Genomic DNA, 11,147 nt, shown 5'->3' with positions numbered 1-11,147 from the left:
CCAGAGTAGTATAAATTTTTTAAAATTTATATTACAAACGAATTTACACCAGGCCATGGAAATAAGAACCAGGTTTTGCTATTGTTGTTTTCGTTCTTTTGTCTTAGGAAATGAAATAAAGACTTTAAAAGGGTGATAGTTTTGTCCAGTTTCATAATATAAATTTTTAAAAATTAGGAGCCTGAGTCCTGATCCTATGCCTCCTCCTTTAGGCCTTGTTGCTCAATGCATGCCATAGAATTATATTAATTTTCAATGATTCTGGTAAGGTTTTAGAGTAAAATGAAATGTATCTAAGGTATTAGCTATAAATGCAGCAAACTGTGATACTATAATATTGTTTAGCAAATGGAGAGGAGTGGGCTAGGGGAGTGGGGAGAGAAGCAGAAAGAGAGGAGGTTGAAGTCTATGGCCATGCTACCCTGAACAAGCCCAATTCCATCTGATCTCAGAAGCTAAGCAGAATTGGTCCTGGTTAGTACTTGGATGGGAGACCACCTAGGAAGTCCAGGTGCTGTAGGTGTAAATTTAAAAAAATAAGAAATTGTAAGCTGACAAGATCCTTGCAATCTGTATGGTCAACCAAGGATTGCCTCACCTAAAAAAAAAAAAAAAAAAAAAAAAAAAGGAAGAAAAAAGAAATAAAAAGAAAAAAGAAAGAAAGAAAAGAAAAAAAAGAGAGGAGATCAGAGAGAAAAAGCAAGATATGGTTCCAAAGAAGTATTGTTTTGAGCCTCATGTTTGCCAGCTAAGTAGGAAACAAGGCTTGACATATGTTCTCGTAGTGTGCACAGTCTGTTTCTTTGTAAGATATTCAACCTTCCTGATTATTCTGTTCTTACGATTTCTCCCTTTTTCTACTCAACATTCCAGTACCTACATATTATATAGATTCAATGTTTTAAGACTGTATAAATTCTTTTATCAAAAAGAGAGAGGCAAGAACATTAAAATATTATGGGCTATAAGATACTAGGTCTTTTTAAAAATCAAAAATTAATAATTATCACCCATAATTATATACATAAATGTTAACTAAAGTTACACATAAATATGTAAAATTTAGAACTGTCAAAAATTTGAATTGCTTAAGATTTTTAGACCTGACAAAATGTTTAGTATTATTAATGATAACTCCAGTGGCCTTAAAATTGAGGTTGCAATACAGATTGGGTTTTACTGAAAAAGACTTTATTTGGTAAAAAATAATTTTTTATGAATGGAAATAGTGTCATATTCTCAGAGTGATTTTGCTTCTTTTATTTGGTATCTTGTCTCTCCTCCTTCTATAATCACTTTTAATTACCTTTTGCTGGTATATTTTAAAAATATAATCTAAGCCTTGAACTCTTTATTTACATTATTATTATTATTTTTCTGTATTTCATATTCAAATAACTTATTTTTTTAAATCCAAAATGTCCTGATTTATACATCTCTATAGCAAATACCATGGTGGCTCTCATCCTACATATACTAAAATTTGAAATAACTTATAAAGGTTATCAATCATCTTGACCTAATACACTAGGTTTTTAAAAGCTGGTGTAGCATTTGAACTTTCATTTGTGAGTTCTTTGGACTGTTGCATTGGGTTTGGTGCAAACTGGGCTGTACAGTGGCTTATACAAAATACTTAAAATATATGCTGCTGGAGATAGATATCAACACATAAGCCTGTGACTTCTGCTTTTTAACATTACTTTTCCATTTTAAAAGCATAAACTTTCCATGTGTGCAGGCACAGCATTATCTACGATTATATAAATACATGAATACATATGCATAATGTTGAAATTACAGATGCTCTTCTGTGTTTATTTAGCTGATGGTGTAAAAATATTCTACTATTCTATCAGTTCATCAGAAGCAGCCAGATTAAAATTTTCACATCTGTTCTTAAGCTATTAACCAAAATGGTCAACAGACTAATTTTTATTACTCTGCTCTAACTTACTTTCTTTAAAATTGTTCTTCTCTCAGAAACATTTAAATAACTGACCCATTAAATTCAGTATTCTGCATATGTGTTTTTATTGACTTTATGCTGAAATATAGATTATTAGTTGTTTGAATTTTTGCTAACTCTACAAATGAATGCATAAATAAATATTATTTGACTATTTCTTTATTAATTATAGGTCCAGAATTGAATGCCAAAAGCAGAAAGGCCAGATAAAAATATGATAAGAACAAAATAAGTAGTAAAATTCCCAAATTTTGCAGAGCAAAAATAAATATATAATCTCTGGTTTAGTGACAATAGCATCTAAGTGTCTTTTGGATTTCATTCAGGCATTAGATTTTAAGAGAAAAATCTTAAATTGTTGTTTCCTTTTTAAAATTAGATATAGTCAAATAAGGTGATATATTATAAAACCTCAAATATGGCTTTTCTTTTAATTTCCTTTTTAAAGATTAGAGGGCACAAAGGATATGTGTATGTGCCCTCTGCTGGCAAAGTTAAGATCATAGTCTCTTTCTAGAAACAATAGAATCAAAATCCTGAAAGCAGAACAGTGCATTATATTCTAAGGCATTTTACAGAAAGAGCAGAACAGATTTGAATTAATTAAGTATCTTAAAAGGATAGCAGACAAGTTTAGTATTGCAGTTTATTGAAAGGCTAAATCAAACTATTGGAAAATAATAATGTTATATTTTACTCTTCAGAATTTTATGTCAATTTGTTAAAAAAATAATGAAGCTTAAATATCTAGTTTGGTTAATTCCATTAAAGTTCTAGAAGACAAAAAAGCTAAATTACTTTACAAGATTAATTTGAGCTTTGTAAATCTCTGACAATAATTATAGTCCATTTGTCTATCAATCGTAAATACTAGAAAAATTTGGTATTCCTAGAATAGAATATTAATCTGAATTGAACTAATCTAACATTTCTATCTTTTTAAAGTCTTAGAAAATAATATGTAAAATGAATTTGTACATTCTCTTCAATTTGAAGAAACAAGATTTTTAAAAATAAAAATCTGAAGGTAAAATAAATATACCCCAGAAATTTTGTAAAACATCAACAAACATTCCCAAAACTGAAAACACTTGCAGAGAAAATAAATGAGTAATAGGGAAGTGATCGATGCATTAGTGTCAACTCAGGAGAATGTGACAAATGATGTTCTGAAACAGCTGATTTGGGGCCTGGTGTCAGTGTATCTTCTCATCAAGTAGTCTAGATGATAAAATACAAAGCACATTCTTTAAATCTGAATGTGGCGGTAAGGAGCTGAAGATTGATTTAGTGAAGCCTGGAAAATAATTTTTTGGAGGTAAAAAGTATTTAAGGAGTTAATCCACCCAAAGTTGCTTATTTTGCAAGGCAGGAAGGAAACTGGAGCCCAGAATGAGTAAAGTCTAAAAATTGGAAAAAATCATATTCAAATAATGAAATAATCAGATACAGAATGTAGTTTAATAAAAACAACTGTGGAGCTGTACATTGCAGAGGAAATAAAAATATCCCATAAATCTGGCAGGAAAATGGCTTGTGGTCATAGTTCATAACAAACTGACCATTAGTCTGAAATTATATATTAAAAAATAAAAGAAGAAAAAACCCAAATGTAATGCATTAAAAGATTGAAGTGTATTAAAAAAGGAGGGAAATATATAAAAATAAGCAGGTCAACTAGATAACCATCACCAATTATTAATTTCTTATGAACTATGCAGTAATAGCTGGCACACCTACTTTAAGTTGGTTTCTTCTACATATAAGGGGTGCACGCAGTGATGCATCATTCTTTTTTTTTTTTCTGGGGAAAGGCTAATCTAGGACATTGGTGCAGCTGATCAATCAGGGTTGCCTGGGGGCTGGGAGGTGGATGGGAGTGAACAAAAGGCATGACATGGTGGCCTGATCAGGCATGTGGTGCACAGGTGTATACACTTGTCAAAATGTGTGACTTTTATTGTAATTATTAGGCAAGTTATGCCAAAAAAAGGTAGGAAATAAAAGGGAGAAGGAACTGTTATGGCTATCTTCAGAAAGTATCACCGCAGTAAAAACTTAGATCTGACAAAAACTGTGAAGATGATCTAGTTTAGTGTGTTCATTTTACAGATAAGGAAAGTGAGGCCCAGAAAGAGGAACTTGTCAAAGGACACACTCTGCTAGTTAGTGACAAAACCAGGATTGGAACCCAGACTCCTGAACACAGTCTTTCTGTCTCTTCTCCCACAGACTCAAGGAAGATTAAGGAAAAGAATGTCCTGGGCCTGAGTCCCACTGAGACTCACTTAGATGTGAGCATGTCTGGGAATGAGGGCTGGATCATGAGAGCTGTCAATATCCCTTTGCTCTCTAAAAGTTTCCAGAGGTCTCCAGTGGCCAATGTGAAAAGTCAAGGGCCAGATTTCTGTGCTCTGTTCCCAGTTCTGAGAAGTTATGGACAAGTTACCATAACTACTCCATCAGTTAGTGTCTACAATAACGGTAAACGGAGCAATATTTATAAATAGAATTGAACATTGTGAGGAAAAAAATAAAAGAAGAGGCGCTATGGCACAGCCACCTGTTGTCAACAATGCTATTTTGGAGTTTCCAAACAGGGTTTGGTGCAAAAAGAAAAGGAGAGCTATGGAAATACAGAAACATTATTTACTTAGGTTTTACTAAATTAATAAACCCATTTTTCAGTCTTGTAAGTTAAGAATTATTGCTAAATTAGGTAAAGCACTTCATATAGTAAGATAAAGTTGAAATAATAAAAATAGTATTGCAACTCATAGATGGCAATATGTGAATGGAGAACATATTTAGGGAATTTGAAAAGGTTAATAATGCTTATTCTCTATCTTTAGTCTTTTCTCAGGAAAAAAAAATACTTTGAATGTTGTCCAACGTGTCTCAGACATTCATCAGATGTATGTGATATGTTATTCTTAACTTAAAATTATATGTTTATACATTTGAAGAATAGTCACAAAATTAACTAATAGGTTGGATAGAAACTGGAGATTTTTAGAGACTTAGGAGTAAGGGAGAAAATATAGAAAGGAGAAATGTGATGAAGGCATGTCATCACAGCTTTATAACTAGAATAGCAAATACTCCTTTCTTTTAAAATATGAAGAAATAGCAAATGGGAAAGTTAAATGTGATTAAAGTTAAAAATTAGGAATGTGGAACCCAAGTTTAAGTTATTTGCATTGCCCTTAATAAGGTAACAAGTGCTTCTCCATTACTGTGACCAGAATGATAGGGCTAATGAACAGAAAAATTAATTCCAAAACATATTCTCTGTCCCCTTTTAAAGAAAAGAAAAAAAACACCCAAAACTTAATGACTAGCATCTAGCAGTCTGGATAATCAATGAAAATTACTTGACAATCTATTTCTTTTATTTAAATTAAATTTTTTTTAAATTTTTACTTCACTTGCATATTTTTTAATGGTGTTGGGTATGTATTTGTCCTTGTTTGTTATAACTGTAGTTAATTTTTGAATATCAAATGAAATTTTCTAAGAGAGAGTAATGGAGTCTATTTTACAGAAATATATTTAGTTTACTATAGAGCCACATTAGTCAATGAATCAGAATAACAGACAGTAACACTGACGTTCTTCAATAAGTATATTTCTTGCTGTCTTAGCACCTTTAACAGACAACCAAACTATTCAAGTTTCATGTTTCCGTTTTTCTCAAGAATGTATATTATCTTCCAAAAATTAAGTTGAAGAGATATGCAATGATATTATTATATGTGGAAAATACACATAAAATCTCCAGAACGAAGGTGCATGCCATTCTCGATAAGTAAAAAATCATAAAAGGCCATTTGCTAGATGGAAAGGTAATGCTGCAAGATGTAAAAATGTCTTGAGCTAAGGAAATGCAGTAGGAGGTATGACACAGTTGGATCAAAAAAAGAAGACCATTCAGATGATGTCTACATTCTGACAAATGTAACAATATTCAGTTGAGCTGTGTAACGCATGGAAGGAATAAGAACTCAGAGGGTCACAGATTATTATTAGAAGGAAAAGCATAAAAAATAAACTTACAGACATAAATATTGGTATTCACATTCTTTTTGAAGATGTGGGAAAGGCTGAAAGCCAAATTTGAAACAGTGTGTAAAACCTATTAACAACAGAGGATGCATAGTTGAGACATGATCAGGTCCAACTTGCAGGCTCTTCATGCCATTTGCAACAAATCATAAACATTGATCAAATCTGAAAAAACAAAGCACTGAGGTAAAGGGAAGTAATGGCTACTATGTTTGACTGAAAAACAAAAACAGTTGTAAATCTTCCACTTAATAATTTATACAGGGCTAAAGTTTCTAGAATAGAGTGAGGCTTTCTCTTGGGACAGTCATTTCTCTAAGAGGGATTTCTATAGGTAGGCATGCTCTGTAGTATTCTGCTTTCAGAAAAAAGCAGACAAGTCTTACTGCAAGTGCTCTGGGTAATCACAGCTGACCACCCACATCCAGAACATTACTGATGGTTCCATGCTTTATTGAAATTCAGGTTTCTGAATTTTATTCCCATATTTTTTCATTGTCTAGGTTATTTTGGTATTCTATGAAATTTAGTGGTACAGAGTAGTTATTACAATACTCATTATTTCTGATTTTTGTATTTCTTAAAAAATAAACTATAATGTTCAAGTTAGGTAAGGCTTCATAGTCAGAGATGATTTTTACAATTAAATTAATTTTACCAAACAGCGATATGTAATGGAAATCATGGCCTTTGTATTCAGGCAGATCTATTTTTACAATATACTTCTTCTTGGTAGATAAATACCCTAGGTACCGGGGAAATTTAGAACCAGAATTCTGTAGATCGACAGCGCAAATTGTTTCTGAAAGCTTTTGATCTCCTGCATTGTTCCCTACCATAGTTCATGGACAGTTTTCAAACAGTAACTTGATCACACTCTCCCTCCAGTCTAGCTCTGTCTTTGTCCACACATTCACCACTCTGTCTGCTAAGCTGAGTAGTTCTCCCCTTATGTATGTAGAGCCATGGGTGAGAGGATGGGCTCAAGTCCATATAACTAACACTGGTGGAACAGTGCCAGAAGTGCACCCAAACTTTCACCTCTTAATTTAAGGCTCCGTTTCCTGGTAATTCAAGAAAATATTTATTCCCTTGAGAAGAAAGAAAATGAAGTCCACATTATAGTACACTCTTTTCCACAATACTCTAACCAGGTATGTAATGAATTATAACATTATAATTAATCCACCTGTCTTGGTCTGTTCAGGCTACTAAAACAAAAAATACCATGAACTTGGTGGCTTAAACAACAAACATTTATTTCTCACAGATGTGGCGGGTGTGAGATCAGGGTGCCAGAAGATGCAGTGTCTAGTGAGGGCTTGTTTCCTGGTTCATATGCAGTCATCTTCTCACTGTGTCCTCACATGGCAAAATGGGCAAGGGATCTCTCTGGGGTCTCTTATAAGAGCACTAGTCCTATTCACGAAGGCTCCACTATCACAAGTTAATCACATCCTGAAGGTCTCACTTCCTAATAATTCTATCATGCTGGGGATTAGGTTTCAATATATGAATTTGGGGGGGCACAAAAACATTTGGTCTATAGTAACATTACTAATGTTTACTTCTGTTCACAGCATTAGATTATAGATTACTTTTTCCTATCTGTTCTTGATGCTTTTCTCTCATTACTTAATGGCTGGAGATATTCAACAAAGACATTCTGATTCATCTATTTGAGTTATGTATCCATGCTTTGGCTTGATTTAAAGTCTTACTGAGACCATAAAACCCATAAAACAATACAGTGTGCCAATTCTCTGAAGTGAATTTTAGCTGCTCTTATCAGAAGAAGACAGAAAAGATATTGAGAAGTCCTAAGAAACATAAATGTCTTCACCTTTAGCTTTTGGCTGCTAAACTTGAGTTAGTTCATTCATTTTTCTTTTTTTCACTTGGATGGTTGAAAATATTCCTCTTCCTTAGTGCATACACTTTATTCATTTCTAGTTGGTAAGCCATAAATTTATCATTTCCTCTTTGTATCAAAAGGATTTGGCCATGATCAAAACTTTCTCTAAATGAAAAAAGGAAATGTATCCTAAAGATAAACCTGGATAAAATATTCTTCCTTCATGATCAATATGCAACCTAGGAACTCATAACAGTTGAGTTAAAGGAATCAAATTGTTGCTCTAGAGAGATATTAATCTGTAACAAGTATAGCAGTAACCCACACCCATTGGCTAATAAACTTAGTATTTCATATAAGTGTATGTTTTAGAAATATCGCTATTAAACATGAGACAGATTAAAAATACTTTAACTATTAATGATATCCTTAGAAATATAACAATGAGAATAAAATATATTTAAGTAAATCATAGACAGTGGGAACTACCTTTTCAGTAAGATAAGAGCTCAATGACAAAAATTAATTTTCATTGTAAGTGACACTGAAGAGTGATCTGGACATCATCAGATTACACACTGATCAGGAATTATTCTAAAGTCTGGTAATAAGAAACAATACACTTATGAAACATATAATCAGATATATATGAGTATTTTCTTTTAAGTAGAGCTATTATTAATGTGCTAACAATTAGTGATAAAATCTGTAATTCTTATAATAAATGGAGCAATATAGGTTGTATTTACATGCTGAATTTATTAGTAATAGTATATATTGAAATAGAAATGATTTTTTTAAACTTTTGTTTCTGAAAGAAATAATTATTTCTACTCACATTTAATGTCAATAAATATCTTAGTTTATTCATAATCTGTGTATGGAATGCAGCTCAAAAAACCACATTTCATTTTAGGGCTGAAAATAATTCATACTGTCTATTATTTTCAGATAAAAATATAAAGTAAGAAAAACTAAGAATTGATCTACCATATGATCGAACAATCTCTCTACTGGGTATTTAACCCAAAGACTTGAAAATCCATATCTGAAAAGATATTTGCACACCGATGTTCATAGCAGCATTATTCACAGTGGCCAGGACATGGAAGCAACTGGTGTCCTACGATAGATGATTGGCTAAAGAAGTTGTGGTACATATACGCAATGGAATATTACTCACCCATAAGAAGACAAAATACTGCCATTTGTGACAACATGGATGGACCTTGAAATAACCATGCTAAGTGAAATAAACCAAACAGAAAAAGTTGAAAATCGCATATCACTTATATGTGGCATATAAACCTAAAAGCAACAAAGGAACAGGACAAACAAACAGAGACTCATGGACATGGACTATAAGCTAATGGTTACCAGAGGGTAGCAGGTAGGGAAAGAGAGGGGAGTTAAAGGGGTAAAGGAGGTCAAATATAGAGAGCAGAGGAGGGCGAAGTGGGTAAAGGGGATCAAATGTATGGTAGCTGAAGGAAACTAGACTTTGGGTGGTAAACACACAATAGAACATACAGATGTCAAATTATAACGTACACCTAAAAATTATGTAATTGTATTAACCAATGTTGTTACCCCAATAAACTTAATTTAAAAAAAATCGGGAGGGCTATCTTAGCTGCAGAAGTACCTTCTGGCTCAGGTGAACAGGGAGACTGCAGCACTGGGAGACAGAGCAGCCCTACCTAATACATAGAAACAAACACAAGGAGGCAGCCAAAATGGGAAGACATAAAAACATGTTCCAAATGAAAGAACAGAACAAAGCTCCAGAAAAAGAACTAAACAAAGCAATCTACTGGATGCAGAGTTCAAAACACTGGTTATAAGGCTGCTCAGTGAACTTAGTGGAAGAGTAGATGAACTCAGTGAGAATTTTAATGAAGAGATAGAAAACATAAAAATAGAGATAGAAAACATAAAAAAGGAACAGTCAGAAATGAAGAACACATTAGAGCAGGGTTCCCCAACCCCAGGCCATGGACTGGTACCAGTCTGTGGCCTGTTAGCAACGGGCCACACAGCAGGATGTGAGTGGTGGGCAAGGGAGTGAAACTTCATCTGTATTTGCTGCTGCTCCCCAGCCCTAGCATCACCACCTCAGCTCCACCTCAGATCATTAGGCATAAGATTCTCATAGGAGCACTGGTCCTTAGTGCCAAAAAGTTTGGGGACCACTGCATTAGAGGGAATCAATAGATAAATAGATAAAGCAGAGAATCAAATCAGCAATTTAGAAGATAAGGTAGCAGAAAACACCCAATCTATGGTAACAAAAAGAAAAGAATCCAAAAAAATGAGGATAGTTTAAGGGGTCTCTGGGACAACATTAAGTGTAACAACATTCTCATCATAGAGAAGAGAAGAGAGAGCAAAGTATTGAAAACATATCTAAAGAAATAATAACAAAAACTTTCCTAACCTGGCAAAGGAAATAGACCTACAAGCCCAGGAAGCGCAGAAAATCTCAAAGAAGATGAACCCAAAGAGGCTCACATTAAGACATATTGTAATTAAAATGCCAAAAGATAAAAACAAAGAGAGAATCTTAAAAGCAGCAATAGAAAAGTTGATTACTTACAAGAGAGCTCCCATAAGACTGTAAGCTGATTATTCTACAGAAACTTTGTAGGCCTGAAGGGATTGGCAGAAAATATTCAAAGTGATAAAAAGCAAAGACCTGAAACCAACATTATTCTACCCAGCAAAGCTATCATTTATAATGGAAGGACAGATAAAGGGCTTCCCAGCCAAGAAAAAGCTAAAAGAGTTTGTCAACGTCAAACCAGTTTTACAAGAAATATTAGAGGAATTTCTTTAAGATGAAGAAGAAAAAAAAGATTTAAAAAATGTGAATAATAAAATGGCAATAACTACATATCTAGCAACAATTACTTTAAATGTAAGTGGATTAAATGCTCCAATCAAAATATAGGGTGGCTGAATAAATAAGAAAACAAGACCCTTACACATGCTGCCTACAAGAGACTCACTTCAGATCAAAAGACACGAAAACTGAAAGTAAAGAGATGGAAAAACATATTTCATAAAAATGGAAATAAAAAAAAAAAACTGGGATAGCAACACTTATATCAGTCAAAATAGACTTCAAAACAAAGTCTATAACAAGAGACAAAGAAGGACTCAGTAATCCCATTTCTGGGTATTTATCCAAAGAATTCCAAAACACTACTTCGAAGGGACATGTGCATCCATATGTTCATTGCAGCATTATTTACAATA

The 11,147-nt window shown here is 33.2% G+C and overlaps 1 pseudogene; it reads left to right on the top strand.

Moving 5' to 3' along the window:
* The first annotated feature begins 404 nt into the window (after window positions 1–404).
* On the top strand, window positions 405–523 carry LOC120588596 (uncharacterized; annotated as a pseudogene).
* Window positions 524–11,147: the final 10,624 nt, after the last annotated feature.

The sequence above is a fragment of the Pteropus medius genome, unplaced genomic scaffold (assembly GCF_902729225.1).
Source record: "Pteropus medius unplaced genomic scaffold, Ma_sr-lr_union100, whole genome shotgun sequence".
NCBI lineage: Eukaryota > Metazoa > Chordata > Mammalia > Chiroptera > Pteropodidae > Pteropus > Pteropus medius.
Note: the sequence above shows the minus strand (reverse complement) of the source record. Positions and strands in the feature narration are given on the sequence as shown.